This window comes from Apteryx rowi, unplaced genomic scaffold (genome assembly GCF_003343035.1).
Source record: "Apteryx rowi isolate R43461 unplaced genomic scaffold, aptRow1 scaffold_682, whole genome shotgun sequence".
Lineage (NCBI taxonomy): Eukaryota > Metazoa > Chordata > Aves > Apterygiformes > Apterygidae > Apteryx > Apteryx rowi.
The window spans coordinates 109,964-122,434 of record NW_020450963.1 but is presented as its reverse complement, the minus strand read 5'-3'; positions in this window follow the sequence as shown (position 1 = coordinate 122,434).

Here is a 12,471-nt window from a genome sequence, read left to right as displayed (position 1 = left end):
GGGTGCATTTGTTTTCTGAAAATGATCACCTCGAACAAGGGTGAAGGGCAGTGAGAAAAAAAAGGGGTGGCATGGATCTTTATGTTGTGATGAGTAGAGGGCATAGTTTGTGACACAGCATAGACAAAATCATTGAAGCAGGGCAGAGCACAAAAGTACAGGTTCTCAGACTGAGGCAGATCTGGAACATGGCTAGCAGTGCTAGACCATCTTTTCTGGTAAAGTGCCCAGGCCCTGGCTGTATTCCTAGGAAAAGAGAAAAATCCAGAAGAAACTAAAACAACAGACAAAAACTAAACAACAAGCAGCCCTAGAAGCAGCTCTCCTTGCCCAAGGTGTGATGCTGGGATTCATCCAGGGTATATGGATTCGAAAACAATTCTCCCAGCAGCAGTTCTTTGCTACCCAGGGATGTCTTCTCATCTTATCTTCCATCATGGCTTGGTCATCCTCAGAGCCCCATTTCCTCAGAAGCAGCAGACTACTCTGGAATCCCAGATCCTATTGTACTACAGAACTATCTTTGTATCCCAATTCAAGATACAGTCATGTTTCATTTAATACAAAGTACCAATCAAAGACTCCATGACTATGGAGTGAATTAAATATACCTGGGAACATTCGAGGCACCTAGGCCAACTGCTAGTAAAGTGCCCTCACCTCCAGAAGAGGAAGACTTCAGACAAACTGTTTATTGGGAATGGTTGCTGTGCAGTTATAACTGCTAAATCATGTCAGAGAATTTTGGGGGATAGTGGTGGCTGGAATGTGTGAACTGTTGCCAGAGAATATTCTAACAGTTTACCAGCATAGGTGACCAAGCATGTTTTAATTTCTTAGTCCAGACACAGCCAGAGAGTCCATTATCATCCTTGTCTCTACTGTACCTCCATGTTAGAGCCTTGTTCTTGGTAGTGCATTGGTCCAGGTTTCTTTGATGTCCACACTAAGGCAGTTATATAAGAATGATGCAGTAAATTGAGTTATTTGGCATATTGCCAAGTCGAGTCATTCTGCATATTGGACCTGTTGGACAGAGTGCCCCATCCTTCTGTCTGGGACCATTTTGAATTACAGGGGACAGTTCCATGAGAACACAATTGCCATACACATGGTCTCAAATATAGTTATATTAGACTCAGTGATTGTCTGTCATTCTGGGCAAGCATAAATGCTGTATTGTTATTGCATTTAGTGGATGCTGAGGCTAGATCTTAGGCAAAAGACATCAATGTCAGCAAAATTTGAGGAAAATGTCCAATGCAGAGTTCTTCTGTGCACACTGTATTCTCTGTTCACTTGGGCTACGCTAACCCCTGCATATTTTGTCCAGACAGTTCCAGTGGGTGTATGTGTATGGGTGGGGGATGATGCTCAATTGTGCTTCATTCTCAGACTTCAGGATATTCATTACTTACCTAACTATATTATACAAGTAAGGATTCAGTGAAGTAGAAGCCTGACATGGAGCCTAACTGCAAAACATTTAAGAGTGTAAAACGTAGAAATAATACAATTTACTTTGCATTACTGGGAAGAACTTTTTCACTTTAAAGAGCTTGTATTGATTTGTAGAAGAAAGAGAGAGAAGAAAACCCACATACAGTCAGATTCACATAACTCCTATTACTGATACTGAGTAGCCTGGTTCCACAGTTTTCAATAGGATCACTGACATAGTAATAGACTACTCTCAGTATTTCTCTCAGTAAGGCTGGAAAATTTGAATTGATATAAAAAAACGTATATTGAAAAATATAACTTTAAAATGTGGAAAAAAGATACATGCATATTTTAAGTAATTCTGTATAACTAATATTATTACTTGAATCAATTAGCCAATGATCTCACATGCCCTCTAATCTATTTATTTTGAAGGGTTTATGTGTCTCTGCATAGGACTGAATTTCACTGCATGAGAGCTGTCTATTCATTTGTAATTTTATTTGTTCTTACTATTCAAAAACAACTTACCATTCAAATCCAATACCACTTTTTCAGACTTGAAACCTTATGCTGAGCCCAGCACCAGAGCATTAGTCCTTGGCTTGAAGGGGTAAAAAAGCATACAGCTACCAACTAGCACATCTGCCTTCTCGGTATGTTTGGATATTATAGTTACTGACCTGGACTCTGGAATGAACTATTTTTAGTCCTCATCACCAGAGAGGAGACTACTGTTGGTTGGAGCTTGTGAGGGAAGACAATAATAAATCTAAACCAGAGAGATGCTGATGTAGGATGGGAAAACAGAATTCAGATGGCCTACTGATAGCTCTTGTGGTGTAATTCAGTAGGGGGGCTGTAGTGTCTCATCTGTTTAAAAACAAACAAATAAACCCTAAGAATACGGAAGTTTCACTCTTGTAGTAGTAAACTGTGCCTTTGCATTCTGAGCAGCATTTCCTGGGAAGTCATAAATATGGGATATTTAACTGCCAGCTACCATAATTTTAAGTAATTTCCTGGTTGAACAGTATTAATGGAAGAGGTACCGCAGTCATTTGCATTGTTGCAATACTAATGTTGAAGTTTATTCATATTAACATTGAAAATGTCAATTGTCTTGTTTGTGGTAGCAATATTCTGAGCAACTATTCCATTTATAATGTTTAAAAAATTTCTAAGTAGTAAATATGTCTCAGCTTGTTATGACTCAGCTCATAAAAGAATATTTTACTATAGTAAAAGAATGCTGATGCCTTTTTTCTAAATTTCTCTAGTAATGATTTTAATAGCACTTGTCCAGAGTGTTTTTGATTGGTACTTGTCATCAACCCATTTGGCAGAAAAAATAGTGAGCAGGATTTTCAAAGGGGCCTAGGAGACTGAGGGACACAACTTCTCTTTAACTTGTGCTGATGGGGTCGATTCCTGCTTAACACAAACTGACTCACTCTTCTCTATAGCCATAGTCTTGCAATGAACTCAGTGCGGGCAGATCCCCATAGCAAGATTAGAGACAAAAAACATAGACTTTCCCCTTTAAAGATTATCTTTATTAACTTCTTATGTTCATGGAATAAAATAAAAAGCAGTCACTAGATTATTCAACATTTACTGCCTTGCTAATGTTTTTCCCCTGTGAAAAGGAAAGTCTTGCTGTAACTGATGTCTGAGTTTGGAAAAAATTCCTGTATGTAGAAAAAGTAGGACTAGAAAGGTGAAGACCTAAGAAAGTTGGGTCTTGTTTTGACCTTACACATTTGACTGACTCTCTTTGCCACATGAAACCTGATAGCAATCCTGATGTGAAAGGAAACTAATCTTTTAATTTTGGCCAATAGTGACAGCGTATGCAGCTACTCAGTGCCTATCTGAGAAGCACAAGAACAAGACTGTATTGTACTAAACAGTATTAATAGGAAGTTGTAGCCTTCCCTATCACCGTTACACTTGGTCCTGTTAAACACACCTAATTAACTGTATATACAAATACTCTACCGTAGTCTGTTTTCCAGCAAAAGTGTTATTATCTATAATCAATGCCCAGGTGGAATAGTCCTCTTTGTCTCCATAGCTCTGCTTTTCCCTCCAAAAATAATCTTTCCATACATATCTCTTTCCTTCCTTGGGAACTTGAACAAATTCTGACAGCACACTGGGAGGCTCATCAGGCCTGGGGCTTGGTAGAACAAGGTGTAGGGTGGAAGAGTGGATTCCAAAGTCCAGTGCAGAAGTCTCCAGTTCCCTTTTCTCTCTCTCTTTCTTTGCTGACTGTGCCCTGTAAAACATCTACCACTTGAAGAAACCAGTAGTTTAGGAGGGAAACAGGAATTCTGGAAATTTGGCTGATGGGTGTGGCAGTGGTATCACTTGAGAGAATGGAAGTCTTTCAGACAGGACTCAAACAAGTTCATGTATCTCTTTAAGGACTTCTTTTATATCCTTTCAGGTTCTTGGGGCATTGTTAGGACACCTCATGGGGACTGAAATGGCTGTATTTCCATTCATCTCACAGTATTCTTGCTGATACTTGTTGCATTGAAGAGACTAAAATGAACTGAATGTTCTATTGAAGAACTGGCAGAAAACTCTCAGTGAGTACCTTGCCAGACTTAGTGCTATTGCCATGAAAGTGTATACTCATAAAAGTTGTACACTGGATGGAGCTAAGAGTTTTATTAATTAATGCCCTCCTGCAATTTGCTCTCTACTAAAAGCAAAGTGATTCTCCAGGCAAACTTGCTGTGATAGTCTGAGCATGTTGCAATACCCTGCTGTGATCATGGTGAGAAAAGGCTTACAAGAACGTGTGATTATGGTGTAAGACCATCATGGGGTAAAAGAAAAGTGCTGAGCATAAAACAGAAAATATGTTTTCAGTCCAAGTCACATATATGAGATTTGCAGGGACTTATATACTGGGGAAAAGGAAGAGGGAAGCTAGGGGAAGTATACTACACTTCTGTGTGTCTCTTATAACCGGGAAATGGCTTCCTCTTTCATCTTCTATCAAGTCCTTACAGAAACCCTCCAAGATCATGGCTACCCAGTGAGAACCTTGTCTGTTCTTCAGTTCTAAGAACAAAGTTACTCTGCTGCATCCAGCTTGGAGTATTTTAGCATACAGTAAATTTTTAGGTTATGTGATATAAGAATTAAACAATTGCAGAGTTTCAATCTACAATAGTACCATATATTCCCCCCCAAAAAAATCTCAACAACCCTAGATATGTTGAATTTTATGGGAAAAAGCTTCTTGATGGATGAGGTATTTTAAATGCTTTACAGATCACTAAGTCTTTGGATTTCTTATAGGCATTTGTAAAGGCATTGAATGTTCATGGTCCAAAAAATAAAGAAATTTCATGAATTTCAGCAAGAAGGATCATGAGCTGAAAGTTTATCTGGAAAGTTTATAATCCACTGTTTTTCTGCTTGAAAATTTACAACCACTCAATCAAGGGGCAGAAACACAAACATAACTCAGCTAGTAAGCACTCAGACCAATAATGGAAGAACTGTTACTGTAACAAAATCTGCTTTGGTATAAATCTAGAGAGACTCTATTTCCCTTTTGAAATACTCAATAATTATAACATTATAAATGAGAGCGGCCCACAGTCTGAAGCTTATTCATCTAAACTGTCCATTGAGTAAGTGCTGTTGAGAAAAGTCATGAGTAATTTCCTTATCAGAAGGGAGACTGGAGTTCAACTATGAATAGTTTATAATGAACAGCTTTACAGAAGGTAAATGGTCCGTCTCCAAAGTAAAACTTAAACTATTACATACTGTCAGAGACTAGCTCAAGGTTTCTTAACTGCTGGACAAATGTGGTTAGAGCACACCAGCTTCTGTAGCTAGTGAGTCTGGGCACACTTCAGTATGGACACACAACAGTATGATGGTACTAGCACTTGGCTTGCTTTAGGCCCCAGTGCAAATGTCTAGGAACATATTTGTATCTAGATTGACTAAGGGTGGTTTATGACAGGGTGAGGCTCAAATAATCACTTTTGGGTGTATAGAAAAATGCCTTATCTATTTTGCCACTTTTTTCTTTTTGGTATGAGTCTTGCCTACGGTATAACCTTAAAGTCCTTTGTGAATAACGATTGTAAAAATTAATCATTTACTTTAGAGCAATTAAAGTAAAAGGAAAAAACTAACTGTGCAAGTCTTCATGAAAGACTTTTTTTTTAGTATGCAACTTTAAGAAAATGACTTCTGTACAGAATAGTAAATCTAACAGGGCTTCTGAAAGGGGGAGGGAGCAAGTGAACAATGCTGGTGTTCAGCTTGTTATTAGAGGCCACTTGCCACACTGCTATCAAGGAGCCCATATTTTTCACAGAATCTGTTTGGCAGAGCTTTCTGAAATATGGTTCAACTCCCATTCCAGATTTAAAATTAAGGCCATGCTGTGTTCCCAGACTTAACAAAAACAAGTTTAATTCCATTTGCCTCTCCTTAGGAAAAAAACAATTTTATTTATAAATAGGTACCTTCTTCTGTTAAACACTACCTCTTTCCTCTAAACCTCCAGCCTCTCCCTCTCATAACTCATGATTTATTAAAGGAAGCATGGACACAGCTTTTTTTCTGCCAAGGTGTCATGCAGCTGAATAATAATTGCAGTCAAACATAGCTTTTGAGAAAAAAAAGGGATAGAAAACTTACAAAATATAAAGGGGTGATGGGAAGTTGTGTATAAAAGATCCAAATGGTCATATTCAAAACAGCTCTGGAGAAAACAGGAGATGAGAATTACAAAGAGAGAATGAAATTAAAGAAGCATTTGGAGGGATAAGCTTCCACTTCTTGAAGAAGTGTGGGTGTGTATTAGGGAAAGGGAATTAACAGTCACATGAGTGTATCTGCATTAGTGTTTTGTTTCAGATGACGACTGCACTTTTGAAATGAGCCTCCCAAATGTCCCTGCTTACCTGTGCTTTGGTTAACCTGATGGAGAAGGCTTGCAGTGCACGAACTGAATTCCTCTGAATGAAACTAAACTGAAAGATGTGTTCCAGGAATATACCTAGTGCATAAAAAAACAGGCTAGAATCAATTTGAAGTAAAAATCCTCAAAACATATATAGTGGAAACATGAAGTCCTCAGCACCAGCTGTTTCTCCCTACTGATGTGCTCCTATTGTGCTATACATCTTGCATACAGCCATAAGTGCGAAAAGATTCCCATTCATCTTGCCTAACCTTAAGCACTTCCCTGAGATGACAGTGCTAGAAGCACAGCCAGTGGAGACTGACTGGGATCCAGAGAGCAACAGAGAGCAATTCAGCTCTGCTAAGATCTAAGTCAGCAATGTGGATACCTGCCTCTATATGTAGGGATCATAGGATGAACATGAATTTAGTTGGTTGAAGAGAGTCATGCCAGTGCCTGTAAGGAGGAAGTACTGACCAAAACCACTGCATATTCTGGATACACTTTTAGTAACTCTTCCTGCCATCTCTATCACTACATATTTTTTAATGGCACAAATGCTCAGTTATTTACCTAGGTTCTCAAGCTAACCCACAGGGTCTAGCACAGATACCACATGTAAGACTATTTGTGATCCTGACATGAGTTATCACAACATATGGTGATGTAGAGAAGCTGCAGTTTTGTCAAAGAACCTTTTTTTTCTATTTCAAAGACCAAGTGTGTGATAGGATTCCCTTCCATAGTTCTGTATGCAGGACAGCCTCTTTAAATTGCAGGGCAGCCAGACTAGGGTACAATTGTTTATATTTCTCAGATCTTTCTCTGGTTAGTAATTTTTTAGAAACACACATCTGAGCTTTTCAACACCAGAAATTGAGCCACAGAGTACTTCTGATTCTACTGGAAGCTGAAAAGTAAAATTAAATGGATTTTGGCTGGGACCTAATTTAACACTGACCAAAGTTGCCCATCCCAGCTGATGGTAAGGAGCAGGGAGGGTGAGGGTGAAATTACAAAACTCCTAAAAAAACCCACTTATCTTTCAGAAAAAAAGAAACCTAGAGAATTTTCATTCAGTTGCTACAGAAATAATTTCTAAGACTCACAGCAGATCTGTTACCCTACATCTATATTCACTGATTAAATGAGTCACTTGTACAAAAAGCAGAAGAACTGTTGTTATCCTCATAGCTGCGCTAACACAGGATGCCTATTCCCTAGACTTGTAAAGATTATCCACCAAACAGCTGATAATGTGTCTCAAAAAAAAAAAGCACTTACTTAATGTTGCCTTCTTCATTAGCTGTTTTTCCTGTGGGTGCCTTAATTCAACCTGAGAAGATTTTCATACCTGACATTTGGCTAAAGAATGAATCCTGCATTTCAAGAGTGTTTTCATAGTGTTCAATACCCAAAGGAAAGTTACATCTGTACCTATCCTTTAGAAATATGTGCCAGCTATAGCATAAAATAAAAAAATCAGTTACTTGATGGGCATTAAGCCTAATTCCAACTCATATAGTCATATTTCAATAGACTCCAGCAAACTAGAAGTCCTGAATAAATTTACAGGGAAGCTTACCATCAATGACAGGAGGTCTATATGGATTGCCTACATAAAATGCAAAATGTGCTCCTTCAAATACCTGTAAAGTATGAAAAACCTGAGGTCTGCCAGGGCCCTGAGCACACACAGAGGCCGCAGCTGCTGGAGGGGCCTGGCTGGGACCCCCAGCACCCCACCACAGCCTGGGACCCACCTCTCCACCTGGCCCTGCCGTGGGGCGCCATTCCCAGCCTCTCCCGGCAGCTCCAGGGGGGCTGCCTGGCTCTCCCGGACTAACCTCAGCCCCGAATTGCTGTGCTTTGGCCCTGTGGCTGCTGGGTGCAGACGGACCCTGCTGCCGCCGCCGCCTGGCCCTGCTCACCTACGCAGGCGCTGCTGGGCAGGGGCTGCCCCACGGCTCCCCACAGCTCAGCACCGTGGGGCCTGGCCCTCCGGCTGCGCAGGGGCTGCCCCACGGCTCCCCACAGCTCAGCGCCGTGCGGCCTGGCCCTCCGGCTGCGCAGGGGCTGCCCCATGGCTCCCCCCAACCAGGTCTCAAGTTGGCCATGCAAAGCAGGTGGGAGGAATGAGCCCTCCTGGCCCACTGGCACGTAGGACTGACTGAGGTTCTTGGAGACAGGATGGTCGGGACGGACCTCCCTGTGCCTGGCGCAGCCGTCAGCCTGGCTATCCCTCTGGACCACGTGCCAAAGAGAGCAGACCCCAGCCCTGGGGGGCACCTGCCACATTTTGCTCCACCTCCCTCACCACCCCCAGAGGAGGAGCCCGGCACCACCCAACCTCACTCCTCACACTGAGTGAGAGTGCAGGTGGAGGGAAGGGACATGATTTTACTGTGGTGAGAAAGGCCATCGTGTTGTCCCCTGTCCCAGTAACCTCCTGCCCTGCTGCTAAGGAAGCGTAGCCAGAGATGTAGTCACTAGAGCCTTGTCTCACAGCAGCCTGTACCGTTGTCCTCCCTAGTGGCCACACCATCCAGACTGCTGTGCTGGTGGACTTGGGGCCTCCCACAGTTACCTCACATGTGCCTGATGACACTGGATTGTGGATGGGACCTGCCACTGTCACCACCCCTGCTGTGACCGGCTGGCTTGGGTGTCCCAGGACTGTGCCTGTCAGTGAGGGCACAGCCTGCTCTGGGGTCACCCCGGGTTCACCTCCCTTGTGCAGCAGCCCCCCGTCTTCTTGCTCCTGAGCAAGGCTATCCCCACAGCATTAAGCTCTACTATACATATTTTTTAAGTCTGTTTCCAAAAGATGTTTAGAATGTGCTGGTGGGATCCTCACTGTCAAAATACAAACATTGTCCCTATATCAAAAAGTGACCATCTGAAATAATACTCTTCAGACTTGTGTATATCATTAAATAACAACTAACTACTCTTACACCACTTTGTGTAACCAGATGTATGTAGAGGGATAAATACACTAATATGTTCTAATCTCTGCCTAATTTATATGAGCTCTATTAATCTATCTACTAAAACAAAGACACAGTATACAAGTTTTCAGCATGTAGTAATTTCAGAACATTGACAATTTGTCTAGACTCGAGAGCCATTTATAAATTTTTCATCGCCTGCAAACATGAATTACTTCCAGGTGATTCACTTTAGCTGAATGTTTTTATTTCTTCCCAAGTTATCAAAATATGGGGACAGTAGCTGTGATGGATACTTGCCATTATTTTGCAATATGCTGGTGATTCAAAGACTAAACTTGGTGGTATACAAGACGAGCAACAGCAAAATTGCCGTGATTCTGTTACTTGCTTTGCCTTTACCATGTCCTTGAAAGATATGCTTTTTGCCATGCTGCCACAGTAGTAGGAAGAGCAGCAAGAACAGGGTTCTTCTACTGGTTCTTTCACTGGTTCAGATCTGTCCTTCCTCCCTCCTCCTTTCTCTGCATCCCATGTCAGAAGCAACTTGGTCCAGAACAGTCTTTTCAGTTTTGGGATCTCACTGTTGGCAATCTAATGTCTGCTAGAAGCCTTGCATCATCAGAGAATGAGCTAGATGGATATTTCAAAGGAGGTAATCTTCAAAACATATCTGATTATCAAAGCCATAGTCTGATTGGGAAATTTTCTTGCTCACTTTTGGAATCCTTTCTCTATCAGTCTCAGTGGAGAATTTGTCACTAACTACGGTTCCTGCAGAAATCAGGTTTTTCTTGTTTGCATGTTCTTTGCAGTCTGAATTGTTTGTAGGTTTAGGATTTTGAAACAAGATCTGTTACCAGCCATCTGCAGTGGTTTAAGAAGTCATGGTGTCAAGCTCTGTTCCACTTCTCTGCCATTAGAATCTCCACAGATAAACCAAATGTTTAAAGATTATTCTCCCATAGAGTATGGTATCAGATATCTAAATTTAAACAGTTTTGGAAGATCATTTGGACTGACATGGCTGATTTGCTCTTCATGTGCATTATTTGTGGAGTTGATAGGTTCTATTTGGTGAGCTCCAGTGAGAAATTGGAACAGTAATGTTTCAGCGCTGGAACTGCTCCAGCTACAGGAATAAAGGAATTCTTGTCAAAACTGGGGTTTGTTTCTTTTTTGGTTCACAGTATAATAGATGTGTGGCTTAGCAGAGACTATTCTTCCAAAACATACAAATTAAGGATCATCTCTCATCTTGATCTATAACTGGGAACAGCCATTTATTATTATCATTCATAGTTACTAGTCATTGGTCACAGTTACTAGTCATTTCCCCAACAATTATGAAGTCTCTGTAGACATAACAGAAAGTGTGATTGGGCAAAATGCTGTTTACAATATTCATTAGTGCATACACTAGTTCATCGGTTTTCAAACCTGTTTATCTGCTTTGTATGACATCTTCCATAGCCTGATTCTGGGACATAAAAAGGTCTCATTTTTAAAGGCAACTAGGAGTATTTTTAGGTCCGTTTTTATAAATGAAGTCATTTATATAACTGTAAAAACAAATTAGTAACACAAAGCTCTCTTTGCTTTTAATGTTCACAAGTAGCACTTTACAAATATTAGCTAACAAATTCCTATAGCATCCCTGCATAGCAGATATGTATTACTATTTTCATTTAGTAATCAAAAAATGGAACTAAACAGACAAAGAATCTACCCCCCCCACCCACTGCTGACAATGACAGAAAAACAGACTCGAGAATGATTTGCCCAAGGCCACCCAGTCAGATCTGGGATTATAATCAATACATGTCCAGTTTCCAGTTCTATGTTCAGACCAATGACAAAATTGAGGGGATAAAATTTTAAATTAATATTACAAAAATAAAATTAAATCAGCCTTTTGGGCAGATGCTATTCTCAGCAGTTATATTTGTGATTTTCTTATAACCCTCTGATTTTTACATGCATAAAGTAGACTTAGTTAAGTTTATAGATTTATTAATTTTTATGTTTGACTTAAATCTCCATATTATGTCTGTAAAGATAATTTTAAAAAGGAATTTACGCTGGAATTTTTCCATTCAATAAACATCATGGATTTTTAATGGATCTCTTAATTAGGCATTGCTATTAAAATAAAGAGCGAAAGATATTAACATAAAGTAACACCTAAAGTAGGAACATAGTTTGATTAAATTTTTTCACATTCACACATTTTGAATACAGCAGACTTTAAAAAATGCCCTAGATGGATTCTTCAAAGCTTCAGATTCTTTTAGATCCTTCAAAAATAAAGAGCAACCCCATTTTTTTCACATTTTGTGATTTACTGCAGAGTAATGGAAAATATTTGTTTAAGAACATACAATACAAACACTTTAATTATGAAGCATTGTTGGTGAGTGAAAATATTGATTCAAGTATATAATGAATATGCATGTCTACATGTACACACATATATATGTGTAGATATGGATGTATAAATGGGTACATATGCACATTTAAAATATGCTGATTAATAATAAGGGGTCTTCAGAGCCATTCTGGCTCTGAAGTCAATTGGATTCTGGCTATTGACTTCCATGGAGTCAGGATTTCACCATAAAGCTGGAAGTTTCCAATCTTTTTTTTTCTTTTTCCTTCCAGAATTCATTTGTCACCACTGCTAGAACTATGCTAATTGCCCTCTAATCTGTGTAACTCTCTCTATGATGGATGTTTAAGATATTGGCCTTTTGTTGAATCTGCAGGATGGACTAATGGATGTATGCAATCCCCCTTTGAGGTAATTTGTGGGCATAGCTTTTCAGCTGCATAGGCATTCCCCAGTTACTTAGGAACTAAGAATAGGGAAGAGAAAGAGGAGAAGTGACTAATTCCAGGATAAAGAGGGCGCTTCTGGCCTAGCCTATTCTCCCATGTGGCTAATGTGGACATTCAGTGTTACATCAAAAGTATAAAGTCAGCAACTAATGGAGCCCAAGGAAACATTCGATGGACAGGTTCTTCCATGACTTAACACTCACATTTTGAAAGGTCTTCTATAGGTCCAGGTGGTGACTCATGTCAGAGAGTGAGACCACTAATCCAAACTGCAATAACTTTCAGAGA